A 15,180-nucleotide genomic window follows, 5' to 3' on the forward strand; every position below is an offset into this window, starting at 1 on the left:
GAATTACCAGAAAACCCCATCTAATTCCCACGACCTGTTCCCACTCTATCTGAGTATGCTTCAAGCCTGACGTCAGTCTAGAAATCTCACTGGCAGCACTTGAGACCCAGACACTCAGTTTGTACTTTGCTCTAACCATTAAACTATATTCTTTTGTTTCCATAAAAGTGCCTCTTTTTAATTACCTGGAAAAAAAACCCACACAGCAACATGTCATACATGATGGTTAACACCACCTACTACACAATCAGGGTCCTTAAGTGACTCTCAAAATAACATATTCTTGAACACAAAATAACTAAAATGTAGTAAACAGTTCTACAAAACAAAATGGCATTCGATGTTTTAACTGCTGCACAAGGTGGGACTTGTGCTCTCATACAACCAAAATGCTATGTATACATTCCAGAAGACCTCGAAAATATTTCTGCATTTCTAATTGACAAATACTCTTTAAAAGATCCCTCTCTTTCCGTTAATTGCTTAAACTCCCGGACTAAAGAAAGATTTTTGTCAACTATCAAAGCACTCTTCCCAACAACAGGAGTCTACCAAACATTTAAAGAAGAATTAATACCTATTCTTTTGAAGCTTTTCCAAAAGAGAGAGAGAGAGAGAGAGAGAGAGAAATAGAAGGAAAACTTCCAAACTCATTCTATGAGACCAGCATTATCTTGATTCTAAAACCAGATAAAGACCCCAAAAGGAGAACTATATACCAATTTCCCTGATGAACACAGATGCAAAAATTCTCAAGATACTGGCCAACCAAATGCAACAACACATTAAAACAGTTATTCACCAGGAGCAGGTAGGTAGGACTTATTCTCGGGCAGCAGGGCTGGTTCAATATCCACAAAGCAATTAACGTGATGCATCATATAAATAAAAGAAAGGACAAGGACCACATGATATTCCACCTATCCCTAACTTTCTTGAGGGTTTTATCAAGAAAGGATGCTGTGTTTTGTCAAATGCTTTTTCTGCATCCATTGAGAGAATCATTGTTAAAATGTCAATACTACCCAAAGCAATCTACAGATTTGATGCAATCCTATCGTGGAGCTAGAACAAACAATTCTAAAATTTGTATCGAAACCAGAAAAGACACAGGATAGCCAATGTAATGTTGAAAAAGAAAAACAAAGCCTGAGGTATCACAATTCCGGACTTCAAGATGTGTTACAAAGCTGTGATCACAAAGACAATGTGGTACTGGCACAAAAATAGACACATAGATCAATGGAACAAAATAGAGAACCCAGAAATGGACCCACAAACATATGGCCAACGAATCTTCAACAAACCAGGAAAGAATACCCAGTGGGGAAAAAAAGACATTCTCTTCAGAAAATGGTGCTGGGAGAGTTGAACAGTGACATGCAGAAGACTGAACCTGGACCACTTTCTTATACCATACACAAAAATAAACGCAAAATGGGTGAAAGACCTAGTGAGACAGGAAACCATCAAAATTCCTAAAGGAGAAAACAGGCAATAACCTCTTTGACCTCAGACACAGCAGCTTTTTACTAGACATGTCTCTAGAAACAAGGGAAATAAAAGTGAAAATGCACTATTGGGACATCATCAAGATAAAAAGCTTCTGCACAACAAAGGAAAAAAATCAGCAAGGCTAAAAGGAAACCAATGGAATGGGAAAAGATATGTGCAAATGACATATAACATAAAGGGTTAGTATCCAAAATCTATAAAGAACTTAATCAAATTCAACACCCAAAAAACAAATAATCCAGTGAAGAAATGTGCAAAAGACATGAATAGACACTTTTCCAAAAAAGACATCAGATGGTTAACAGATACATGAGAAGATGCTCAACATCACCCATCACCAGGGAAATACAAGTCAAAACCACAATGAGATACCACCTCACACCTGTCAGAGTGCCTAAAATTAATAACTTAGGAACAACAGATGTTGGCGAGGATGCCGAGAAAAAGGAACACTTATGCACTGCTGGTGAGAACGCAAACTGGTGCAGCCACTCTGGAAAACAGTATGGAGGCTCCTCAAAAAGGTAAAAATACGGGCACCTGGGTGGTTCACTTGGCTTAACGTCTGACTTCGGCTCAGGTCATGATCTGTCGGTTTGTGGGTTTGAGCCCCACATGGGGCTCCATGCTGACAGCTCAGAGCCTGGAACCTGCTTTGGATTCTGTGTCTCCCTTTCTCTCTGAACTTCCCTGGCTTGTTCTCTATCTCTTTCAAACTCTCTCAAAAAGAAATAAGGATTTAAAAACTTAAAAAAAAAAAAAAAAGATGTGGTATATATACACAATGGAATATTACTCAGTGATCACAAAGAATGAAATCTTGCAATTTGCAACAATGTGGAGCTAGAATGTATTATACTAAGTGAAATAAGTAAGAGAGAGATAAATATTATATTGTCTCACTTATGTGGAATTTAAGAAGGAAAACAGATGAACATGGGGGAAGGAAAGGAAAAATAAGATAAAAACAGAAAGGGAGGAAAACCATAAGAGACTCTTAAATCTAGAAAACAAACAGAGTTGTCGGAGGGGTGTTGGGTGGGCAGATGGGCTAAATGGGTGATGGGCATTACGGAAGGCACTTGTTGGGATGAGCCCTGGGTGCTGTATGTAAATGATGAATCACTAAATTCTCTTACTGAACCCATTATTATACTGTATGTTAACTTGGATTTCAATAAAAGTTTTTAAAGGACCCTTATTTGGGCTTCTTTTTCTTTTTGTTATTTTAATCACATTTTGCTCTTTTCTCCCGTGTCTCCACCTGGTGCCAAGACTCCTTCACATCATAGCTTAAAGCCAACAGATGATCCTTTCTGCTCAAGAAAACTCCCATATGTTTTCAACTCTAGATACAACTGCCTTAGGCTTTCCTAACTCCTATGAAATTCTCAACTGACCAACCTTGACTCATAGGTAGGGACATTTCTGTGCCCCTATTTAGCAGGACAGAGCTCCAGAAGGTGAGACCTTCCTTCCACCTTCAACAACCTTTCAAGATTGAAGGGTCAAAGTTGTTGGGGGTTGAGAATGATGAGAGAAACAAAGGGAAGAAAAATGTAATTTAAATTAACCCCCCTTAGGGCCTGCAGCCCACTGATAGACCCCAGACACCTGCGGCAGGTGACCTCCCCCCAGCAGTTGGTGGCTGCTTTAATGCCTTGATGTTTACATGTCATTAAAAACGAAAAGCAACCTTATCTTGACAATAGCTAAACCTTCAGGGTCCTGGGAGATGCTTTCAGCATCCAGAAATTCTTTAGAAACAAATTTTGTGGATACAGTAAACTTTATTGTGGACTCCACAGACTTTAAAGGATACAGTCAGTCACTCACAACCCAGTGCAGCTGTTTCTGCCCATGGTCCTGTCCCCTGCTTGAATAAAATCATCCTTTTGCACCAAAAAACACCTCCAGAACTCACTCTTAGCTCTTTGCTCACAGACTCCACTTCAAATGGCATCAAGCGGAGAAAGACTTCCCTGAACACTTTCCACAGGACAGGATTTAAAGCAGGACTCGGGACAAGGAAGAAGACTTTACCGAGGGGGAAGGCGGGCCCTGACAGGAAGTACGTTTCTCACGGAACTGGCTTTTTCAGTGATCTGTCTTCCTCTCCCTGAAGACCCTTTCTTTTCCTCTCAGATTGGGTGACTTTTTGAACAAAACCTACTAAATGCCAAACACTTTCCTGGCAATTTCTCAATTCTCACGCCACCTGAGGCGGTGTATTCTCCCAGATTACAGCTGAGGGGATCAAGCTTCAGTGGGGAGACCACTTTTGAACCCAAGTCGGTAGGTTTTCTTAGCCTCCAGAAGCTTCCAGAGACCAAGCCTGGCCCCCTCCTTCTCCCAGGAGACCCCATGCCCAGTGGGGGACAGCTTGATGGAATGTCACCTACGCAGAGCAGGCAGGCACTGTGGGGAGGGCCTGGGAGAGACCCCCACTCCGTGGTTCACCTCCCCTCTGGTCACGCTATATGGACTGCCCCTGCCCTGCCCTTGCACCACACTAGGCCCAGTCCTTGGCACTAACGGGGGTCACCAAAGATGTGTCGGCCCTGGCCCCCAGGAGCTTTCCACTTAGTGAGGCAAAGGTAGTGGAAAGACCCGGGAGTCAGGGGGGCCTGGTTCAAATCCCAGCTTTGCCATTTCTTCGGGGCATGAGGCCAAGCAGGTCACTCCTCATCTGAAAACTGGGCCTGATCCCATTCACCTGGCAGGGACCAGGGAGGCTTATATGGAGTGGTTTAAACATGGCACAGTGCTGGCCTCAAGGGGGGGCCTCAGCACCTGTCACTTTCCTTCCCTCACCTTTCCTTGAGAGCAAGGACCAGAACTGAGCAGGTTCAAACACATCCCCAGGTGGGGGAAGGGCTTATCTCGGCCGCTGGCCACTGTGTGTTTGTAGATGAGCCCAAGGTCAGTGACCCCACCTCTGCCCTGTAGAGCTGCCTGCGACACTCCTGTCCTTGAGCAGCCTCACCTGACTCTCTCTGCCCACCCCCTCACCCCGGCCCCACCCCTCTCGCTGAGTGAGCTAAGTGCAGACAACCCACCAGAGGACCCAGCGGAAGAAGGAGCAGCGCGAGTGTGGAGAGATGGCTACTGAGGGCTCTGCCGAAACGGGTTTCTCCGCCCGGGCCTGCAAGGAGGCCCCTGGCACGAACGACAGTACCTTGCACTCGCAATCAGGTGAGACGTGTGGATGGGCACAGAAGAAGCAGTGAGGGGCACGGTGTGAGCACCCTTTCATGATCCCCCCTTCTCCTGTGACCCCTAGCTGGTTGGGTTTTCTTCCCTAGGTACCACCCAGCTGATGTTCAAAGGCACATCCTTCTCCCTACTTCTCTGTTTTCTTCTCAAAATTTTGGTGGAGGATGTGCCATGACCCTGCTCTTGCCATGAAAGGGTGACAGCCCATCAAGTGGCCGCTGGGGCGCACGGATGTTTTCTAGTTATTTTGCTTACACAATTGGCTTTTACGAAAAGCAACTTATGATAGCTTAGAGTGAAAAAGTGTAACAAGGTTGATCGTAAACGTGAAACAAATAATCACAGACTAGAGGACAATAAAGAGGAACTTAAATATATCCAAGAAGCGTAGGTAGTCATGAAGGTGCATCTAAGTATCCTGGTTGCCACAGTAAAACGGGAAATAATATCAGCTACTGGAAAGGAGGAAGCATATTCATCATACATTTCTCTTCTTAGAGCTTTGTATAAGGGGCATTGAGTATGGTAAGGGACAGGGTCATTTACTCCCTATTTATACCAATTCAGAAGCCGATGGAGTCAGATTTGACTCATAAGAGACTCTGAAGCAAAAGATACATTATTAAAGTGCCACTCAGTAAGGGTATGTTGTCTGTGATCATCGGCCTTGGCCCTGGTGTTTGAGTTGCCGGTTTCATTTGTACCAGACCCTTTTGAACTTGAAGATACACGTAATCTCCAGCGGATCTTGTTGAAATTGCACTTCTGATTCAGGACATCTGGGGTGGGCCTGAGACTCTGCAATTCTAAGCCCCCCTCCCCAGGCCATCACAGGCACCTCGTGTGGAAAAAGGGACTGACTAAAACCCAGACTTTTCCAGTTGTATGCCTTTGCAAACTCTCCCAGCTGAAAGGTATGGTAATGCTACCATAGATGGATGCTTCTAGGCTCACTGGATGCTCCCTGGAGGTACTGGCCCAGCTTCCTTCTTCTCACTGGTCAGTCTAGTCACAAGCCAAGACACCTGATCTTACACAAAGAGTTAAGTACCTACCAAGTGCTAGTGAGCTCCTTGAGAGGAATGGTTGCTCCTGCCCACCCACCCCTTCTTCTAGTACTTTTCTTTAGAACCTTCTCCACACTCTTGTGCTGGCTACTGTTAAATCTCCTTGTGGATATACAGCTCATTCCACTAAGCTCTGGGAGCTTTTCCTCTTGGGAGAACCCATATTTCAACAGAGGACTGGAGGAATGGCAGTCTCACGGCACCTGAGTGGCTCAGTCAGTTAAGTGTCCAACTCTTGATTTCGGCTCAGGTTCATGAGATCAAGCCCTGAATCAGGCTCTGTACTGACAATGTGGAGCCTGCTTGGGATTCTCTCTCCCTCCCTCTCTCTCTCTCCTTCCCTCTCTCCCTGTCCCTCCCCCATTCTCTCTCTCTCTTATAAATAATAAACTTAAAAAAAGAAGAGGAAGAAGAAGGGCAGCCTTATACCAGAGTGCCAGGTTCTGGGGTGCAGGGGTGGGGTCCCAGTGCCCTGTAAGGCCACATCTTATAATGTCATATTGGTTCAAAATAAGATGCCAAGTGGAAACAGTCTGTAAATTTAAATCCCAGGCCCCAGGCACATTTTTACCAGCTTGCCTCCCCCTTCTGTGCCTCTTCCTCACAGACTGTTCCTATCATCCGGCGTGGCTTCTGCTCTGGGCGTTTCTGACGTGACCCGTTCATGACCCACTGAGTCATCACAGTGGCAGAGAAATCCCTCCATTTGCCCAAATCACCCTTAGGATCCCCCAGCCCGAGTTGCAGCCTCGTTCCCTCCATCCTGTCAGGGAGCAGCTCCCTGTGCCCAGAGGCTTCGAGGGGACAGCCCTGGTGAGGAGTACCATTCCTGGGTCTATAGCCCTGGCCCAACAGGACTAGATCCAGGTGGCCTGGCTCCCAGGTGTCAGAATACATTTGGGCACATAGCTTCCCATGGCCATCTCCTCATAGTCAATTAGGGTGTTTATTCTGTGAAATGCATGGGCTCTGTCCTAGCTGGACAGATGCTGGATCGATCCAAGAAGCTGAGAGTGCACAACGTTCTTCTCTCTGGCCCAAGAAGGCAATAAACCTAGATTCTCTTCCTGGATACTCTTGTCTTCTTAGCCAAAGGGCTAGCCTTGTCTTCAGAGAAAAGGGCTATCTCAGGAGGCTGACACCAGGGGCTCTGTAAAGAGAATATTCAGCAACTCCTTGCCCAGACTTCCAAAGGTGCATATACTGTGTACTTCCTGTGTCCCAGCACCATGCTAGCTCGGGCAGGCAACGGAGGGGAGCAGAGGTGGTCAGGAGCCACGGGCAAAGCTTCCCAGAGATGCTGGAGGAGGTAAAGAAGGGTGAGAATTCATTCACTCAACAACTATGTGCCAGGCACGGTTCTAGGCACTGGGGATGTAGAAGGGAATGAGGCACACAGAACTCCCTGCCCTGGGGAGCTCGCATTTCTGTGGGAGGGGAGAGTTCATAAACACCAAACAGGAAAAGTGTGTTTTAGAGCATGTTGGGGAAGAAACCCTTTTGCATTCAAACTTTGGATCAGGTTGTGATCTCACAGTTTGTGAGTTTGGCCCTGCCTCAGGCTTTCTGCTGTCAGCACAGAGCCGGCTTCAGATCCTCTGTACACCTCTCTCTCTCGGCCCTCCCCTGCTCACATGCATGCTCTGGTGCATGCATGCACTCTCTCTCAAAAATAAACAAATATATATTTTTTAATGAAAAGAAATGGAGCATGGTACATTGATGAGGGTTGGGGGGATCATGGGGTAGGTCTCACAGAGATGATATATCAGCTAGGACTTGAAAGAGGAAGGGAGGGCCATTGGGAGGCCCAGGGTCTGTCTATCTGGGGGTCTGTGGACCCTGCCTGGTCTATCTGGGGAAAAGGGAGGAGGCCACCATGGCAGGATGAGGGTAGGGAGGGTAGAGTGGCTGCTGAACATCCAGAAAGGATGGCTCTGACTGCTCTGTTCTCGGCCTGATCAGACATGAGGCCAACACAGAAGAGGTGCTCAGCCAATGTCAACATATCCTAGATCAGGGCAGAGCTCCTCTGCTTCCAAAAGTTTGCTCCCCACCCACCCAAATATTCAGGAAACATTTCTTGAGCCCTCATCCATACCAGACTTCATGCCATATAAGCTTCTACTAAAATGTGCTCCCAACCCAGGGGGTTGGGGGGAGGGGGACAGACAAGCAAAGTGCCAAAGGCCCACAGGGTGGTGGTGTCTTTCCACTTAAGCATTTGGGCCTCAGCAGGGCATTCACCTACCTACCCCCTGTCCCTTTCAGGACCCTGGATTCTCCGGCAGAAGTTCCTGCTCTCCTTAGGACTTCCCTCTGTAGCCGTCTGCCAGGCCAGCCTTCATCTCTCTCCAACTCCTGGGGAGCCCCACAAACAGGCCCACCAGGTCTCTTTGGAAGAATAGTGGGCACACCCAAGGGTCCTTCCAAGTATGCTGGAAGACCTCTGAGAGCCTCCATGTCTCAAGTTCAGTCTCCTTGTGCCATCCGCAGGTATTGCAGGAAGATGCTCAGAGATGGCCAGCACCTACTGCATGGGGGCCACCAAAGGGGGCTAGGGATGGGTTCCTAGCTTCTCAAAGTTTATAACCCACCATCCAAGGGTAGGGACCAGGCATGGGGCACCTGGGTCCCTGGCACGTGGAACATTGTGTGGTCTGGCAGGATTCCCGGAGTGCTAAATGGAAAAGGGACCTTTGAGAACTGCCACAGGAGCTCAGAGAGGGTGTTGCCTTTGGGTGGGGAGTGGGCCAAAAGGAGACAGGAGGGATCTGGGCACGAAAGAACTGGGGATGGAGGGTATTCTAGGTAGGAGAAAACCTATGGAGGGGAGAACAGGCTCTGGCTCTCAGGGATGGATCTTGGGGTGGGGGTGGGGGTGGGGAGGAGAGGAGAGGCCCTTCAAAGCACCCTCCCCAGCCCCCATTGTGCTCTTTGGGGTCGATCTGCGTCTGGCTCAGGGCTCAGATAACTCCTCCCCAGGGTTTATCACCCTGGCCCAGCTTAGCTCCCTGGAGTAATCTGAAGGTTCCTATCAGGGGCTGATGGAATGAGCCCCCCACCCCCAACCAAGGCATATTCTAGACAGAGTCCCAGGGGTCTGGAAACCCCCAGCCAGCCTCCCAGAAGATGAGGGACCTTAATGCCAACAGTGATCTACCTAATCAGTGCACCCTCATCTTCACCTGTAAAGGGAGGGGAATGGATCAACAGTACCTGCTATGAGGCTGCAGGTGGGAAAGGGCTTCTTCAGATGGGCGCACTCACCTCTAGAAAGATACTCCAAACATATTGCCACCTTACAGCTGCCTCACTACGGGGCTGTGATGTCACCCACATGGGAGAAGGGAGGGGGCAGGCAGTATTGGGGGCCCCCTTTCTCAGGGGCAGGGTAGTGTTTGGGGGCCCAGGAAGTCTAGACAGGAAGGCAATCTCCATTTCCCCCAGCAGCTCATCTCAAGGGCCCTTCAGCAGGTCCGAGGCCTTGAAACCTGAGGACTATGGGCGAGGATCATATGTCTGTCCTAGGCGTGGATAAGGGACAGAGATATGTCAGGACCATAGCGCCTCGGAGCTGCCTTGCTGAGAAGCCTCTGTTGCCTGCTTCCATTACGGAAAAGAGGGAAGCAGGATCCCACCTGACCGTTTGGCCTCTTACCATCTGTGCAAACCTGACCTACCACTCGCCCTCGGTTATAAAATGGCAGGTGGATTTGAGGTGTGTCCCTCAGATTAAGGAAGCGGCGGCCGCGGAATTCTGCACACTTCAGCCCCTGCGGGGAGCAAGGAGGGGAAGTAGATCAGGAAGTGGGCGGGCTGGCCCTGAACGTCTGGCCCGGGGGGGCGGAGGGTCGTCGGGCGCCGCCGCCGCCGGGCTGCAGGGCCAGGCGGGGATGGAGGACCCTGCAGCTCCCCGATTGCGGTCCTGGGGGCGGCGGTCGAGGCTGATTAGCAGAGGCGGGCTGGCGGGCGGCCACCTTCCCCGCCGATCGGTCCCCGGGGGCGGGCGGGGCGCCGGGAGAGGAGGAGCCTCCGGGCCGAGCCACCACCTCCTACGCGGACCTTCAGCCGCCGCCGCTTCTTGGAGCGGCGCGCTGGATTGGTGAGTGACCCCACCCCCCACCTCCACCGCGTTTCGCTAGGTGGTGTGCCTGGGACCCCAGCCTCAGCCGCTCCGAAGCCGGGCGCCGCCACGCGTCTGCGGGCGACTGGGGCCTCTGGGACGGAGCCACGTGCGCCCGGCGGCAGAAGACCCGGATTCCAGGTCCCCCGCTCTGCGCGCCTCCCTCCCCTGGGGACGCAAGCCGCGTGCGCCGGGCCGGGAGGCAGGGCCGGGGGCGCCCTGCCCGGGGCTGGACAAGGGAGAACCCGCGTCCGCACCGGGGCTGCAGCCTGGTGGACCGGCCAAGTGCACATGTCCTAGGTCCCGAGGCTCCGGCCGGCGGGTCTCAGGGAAGGGCGGGGAGCGGTGGGCGGGACCGGACCCGCCGGACCACCCCGGCGCCCGTCAGCCCCAGCGGAGCTGGCCGACCGGGGCGGGGCGCCCGACCTTGGGCTGGAAGGGGCCAGGCTGAGCAGTGCGTGCCTCTAGCCACGAGCTCTTGCCTAGGAAACTCAATCCTCCTGCCTGTTTCCCCGAAACCTGGGGGCGGGCTGCCCGCTGGGGTGTGGTTGGAACTTTGGGCGCTCTGGATAGACGAAAGGGAAGGTGCACTGCGCTAACATCTGTGGGGGCCAAGAGGCGGAAACCAGGGAGAAAATGCGGGAAGGTCCTGCAGGAGCCCTGGCAGAAGGCACTGAAAGGCCTCCCTGGTGTCCAGGGCCGCCTCTGAAACAGATTCTAGAAGTGGGGTTCTGGAAATAGCCCCAGGGAAGTATTTCTGCCCATCAGAGTGCAGAGATGATATAATTAATAGCGGACATTTATTGTGCATTTATCTGTGCCAGGCAGCTTGCTATGCACGCACTGCCCCAGTTAATCCTCAGGACAAGAAGGCAAGGCTATCATCTCGTTACAGATGGGGAAACTGAGCCTCAGAAGGCATGGGTATTTGGCACAGATTTGCAGGTAGCAAGTTGCAGAAATAGGGATTTGTGCGCAGATTTATCGGACTTAGAAGCCCAGAGGAGCCTGCTAGTTGGACCGACAGGTTGTATTCTCAGAGGTGGCAGCCCAGAAAATGCAGCATTGGGGTCCAGGACATCCACAAGGCCAAAGGGTCTCACAGGGCTGAGTCCCCTCAGGCCCTGCGTGGTCTGTTAAAGATACAGATGCCTAGGTCCCATCCACCGCTGACTGAATCTGGGTCTGCATGACCCCCGCCCTGTACCCAGCCAGGAGCACCTGGAGGACTGAGATTGTCTTACTCATCTCTGTGCCTGTCTCTATCCCCGTTGGCCTGTGGGAATGGGGAGGAGGGGAATGGGGCAGCTTGGAGCAGTCGCTTGACAATTGCCTGATGGACAAATGGACTTAGTGGGGCAGGGGACATCAGTGGGTATAGACAGTTTCCTAAAGGAGGCCTTGAATGATAGGCAGGTGGCCTTAGCCGGACAACCTAGGGGGAAGGCCTGGAGAAGGCACGGGGTGACCTCCGAGCCAGCAAAGAGTTCATTCCGGGCCACCTGTTCACAGTCAGTCCCAAGCCTGCTGAGCTCCCCAGGACCTGTGTTCACCCTGGGATCACAGATGTGCCCTCTCCAGTTCATTTCCTGTCCTTGCCCCCATGGCCCTTCCCTCCTTGCACTTATCAGAGTATTGGGCAGGGCTCTGGGTAATTACAAAGTGGGAGTTAACGACTGACTGTAGACCAAAGCTGCGCATCTGAGCCGTGGAGGGGACGTAGGTGAGAGCCTCTGGCTTTGCAGTCAGGTGGAACCGAGACTTTACCACGTGACCTTGGCCTAGTCCTCAGCTCTCCGCACTTGCTGCTTCTTCTGTAAAACCTTGCTGAGGGACACCACACTTGATATCTTTATAAAACAGTGACAGTGCCTGCCTGAGGGATTCGTGTGTGAAGTGATGAGTTTTAGGAGTGCAGTCAGTATCCTTCCCTCTTCCCCCCGGGATTTGCGTATTAATCAGCTGGGGACCTTCAAGGCCCATTGCTCTTCTAGTCCGACCCCTTGGTTCACTAGAAAAGAGTAGTGAAAGCCCAGAGAGTGGCCTCCACATCCTCTTTTGTGTTGCAGAGCTGGCCGTGGGGCTCAGGGTTCGAGGCTACCTGTCTAGTGTCCTAGCCTGTGCCTTTCAGACTGGGAGGAAAAATCTGGGCCTCCTCCTTCATTCCCTGTCCAGCCTGCCAAAGAATGCTTTAGGCAGGTTGGGAAGCAGGCTCTGCAGTGATGTCCGGGCTCCCTGAGGTTGGATCTACCCTTTCCTGCCCTCCCCGCTGGTATTGTGGCCACGTCTCCCTTGCCTGGGCGGTCCAAACTGCCAAGATGAGTGCTCCGTGAAATTGCTTTCTAGCATCTGGAGGAGAACGGGCCTCTTGCTTTAAAACCAGGAAGCTTGCCTTTTAAAGCGATTATTAAAGCCCAAATCCAAGCTGCCTCTTTTCCTCCCTCCCTTGGGGTTGGGGGGGGGTGCCTCTTTTCCCACTCATATCCTGTCCTTGCCAATCCATCCTGAATCCAGGAGGCTATGGAGGTTACAGAACTTGGAGAGGGGGAACGAAGGCATGGGGACGGGCCACTCTAGGTGGTTTTCAAACATTCAACTACAGAATTCTCATTTCCCCCTGCTGCCCTCTGCGTCTGGGCCTGCCAGCTGTCTGACCTGGCCAGACGTCTACAGGTCAGCCCTTCACCTCCTTGGCATGCCACAGGCACTGCTTGGTGATCCACCTGAAATGACAGCCATCTTCCCTGAACATTCAGTTCCCCACCTGTTAGGCCCCAAGCATTGTATATCCACGAGCACATTTGAACCCTAAGTCTCTTAAGGAGGTCGATGTCATTTTCCCAGGTAAACACGAGACTCCAATCCACTCTTTCCACCCCAAATTTGAGAGGCTTCTAACTACTAACTTATATATGCTTGTCCAGATTCTGCCTCATCATTTATTCATTCAACAAACATGTGCTGAGCACCATCTTGGGGCTGGGTATTCAAGACTGAGTCCCACTTCTGGTGAGATGAGTATCCACTGTCATTTCTAACGCTGCAAAACCCACACTCCCCACTTATTTTTTTAAGTCTTTATTTATTTTGAGAGAGAAAGAGAGAGCATGAGCAGAGTAGGGGCAGAGAGAGGGGAGAGAGAGAACCCCACGCAGGCTCTGCACCTGTGGAACTAGAAGTCACACACTGTGAGATTGTGTCCTGAGCTGCAATCAGGGGTCCTATGCTTAACCAACTGAGCCAGACAGGCACCCCCACTGAGTTCTGATTAGAAGTGAGGGGCTCAGCATCTTGGAGGCCCAGGTCCCACAGTTCATGTGCGCCAGGATCCAGAACCAGAGATGGCAGAGCCAGGCTGGGGGTACTGACCAATGTGCTTGCGGTCAGGGTGAGAGCGGCCACTGAGTGCCAACTTGTGCAGCATCAAAAAGGCCTGCCTTTGTCACTTCAACCCCTGGGCACATGGTCCCCCCCACCCCCCTGTGGGTGTGGAGCACTGTCACTGGAGAATTGCCAGCTGCTCAGCTTTTCCCAATCAGTGGGTCCTCATAAATCACCACAGTCACCTGGCAGACCATGCAACAGGTGGGCACTAATTGGCCTGCAATCAGGCACTAACTTCTTCCTACCTCTCTCTCCCGCCGAATGAGAGCCAGGTGCGGTGTCAGCAAACCTGTTCTCAGGCTCTCTAGAGCTATCCGCTTAGGAGATTAACCTGTAAAAAATAAAGCCCCAAGGTTATAAAGTCAATCAGAGGTGCATGGAAGGAAGTTGGGTGCCTGCAAATGGGCCATCTCTGTTCCCAGGGAAGACAGCAGGATCCCCCTAGCCAGCATGTGGGGTCTGGGGGGGTCGCCCCTTCCCAGCACTGTAACCCCCCGATGCTTGTCCTGTGGCCATCAGGCTGGGCAGAGGGTGGACTTATAACTTCACTGGTGGGCTTGGGAGGTGGCCGTATCCTCTGCAGTCGGGGTGAGGGTATCTCTGAAGGCGAATCATTTTCAGGCACATGGTGGGATGGTGTGGGCTGTGACATGAGTCCTACAGGTGACGTCTGTGTGAAGATAGCGTGACCCGTAGCATCACTAGAGTGCGCTGGAATCTGAGGTTTGGAATACCGAGGGCCTGTGCCAAGGCTGCGTGACCAGCCAGGCCTGTATGTGGGGTCCAGTGGGCAGGGTGGGGGAGTCAGTCACCGCTGTCTGGTGACTCAGCCACAGGCCGGGTGTGGGGCTGAGCAGCCACAAGAGGTAAGACCAGGCAGGCCCTTTGTGATCAGCCACTGCAGATGGCTTGGGACTGGTCATAAGTAAGGTAGTGACCGGAACTGGGAGGGAAGGAAACAGGCCGGTGCTGGGCAGGGCCACCAAGGATCTTGTTGGGGGCTGGGGACTTCTGTCCAGGAAGGCCCTGCCCTCCTGGTGCTCCTGGACTGACAATGCTCTGTTGTGTGCTGCCTCTTGGGCCTGTTGTCTTCTTGTAAACTTTGCTACTGTTCTTCCTGAATGTTCTAATCTAGCATGGCTGTGAGTGGCAAAGGGAAGGTGGGGGGAGCTCAAAGCACAGCTCAGGGCTCATTGAAAACCCCAGGAGACAGGGAGTCACTGCTGACCTGGACCCCTATCCGAACTGTGGGCATGCTCCGCCCAGCCACGCCTGGAGGGTTTGCTGTCATAGGAAAGTGTGAGATCCTGACAGTACAACCTCTTCAAAGGGATCGGAGATGACCCAGAAGCTTTGATAGCATCAGAGAATGCTGAGCCCATCCAACTACTGAATCGGGTGGCGGGGGGTGGGGAGAGGCTAGGACTGCCCAGAAACCTGCAGCTTAAACTCCCCTCGACCCCAACCCGTGCTCACTGCCGTTTGAGAACACTGCCTGAGACCCCATCAGCCCAACAGGCATCTAGGGGCCTCACAGCAGAATACCCTAAGGAGGGTGCTACAGGTCTCTGCCCTTGGAGAGCTTATAGTCTAATTAGGAAGCTGAGTGAACCATCCACAGCTCCCGCAGGCAAGCAGAGGGAGAAGATTGCAGAACAGCATTCAGTGAGCAGTCCACAGCGAAATGCAGAACACATGTAAACCAAAGCAGTCCTGAGATGCAGGTCTGGGGGCTTTCACTTTCCCCGTTTTACTTAATCGTCAGAACAGAGACGGAAAGGAATCTGCCCAAGGTCACGCTGAACCTGAACTCACACCCAGGTCTGTCTGCCTAGTGCCTCTGTGAACACCGAGCCAGGAGAGCGCGCTGCA

General features: G+C 51.5%; 1 protein-coding gene across 1 annotated transcript in view; it reads left to right on the plus strand.

The window, feature by feature from the left end:
* The first annotated feature begins 9,661 nt into the window (after window positions 1-9,661).
* The window catches only part of STEAP3 (STEAP3 metalloreductase), a 39,035-nt gene continuing 33,516 nt past the window's right edge, over window positions 9,662-15,180 (plus strand). Inside the window, exon 1 of the mRNA XM_029934700.1 lies at window positions 9,662-9,903. The gene's annotated coding sequence lies outside the window, so the exon portion shown is untranslated. The remainder of the gene's footprint in view (window positions 9,904-15,180) is intronic.

Source organism: Suricata suricatta, chromosome 3 (assembly GCF_006229205.1).
Source record: "Suricata suricatta isolate VVHF042 chromosome 3, meerkat_22Aug2017_6uvM2_HiC, whole genome shotgun sequence".
NCBI lineage: Eukaryota > Metazoa > Chordata > Mammalia > Carnivora > Herpestidae > Suricata > Suricata suricatta.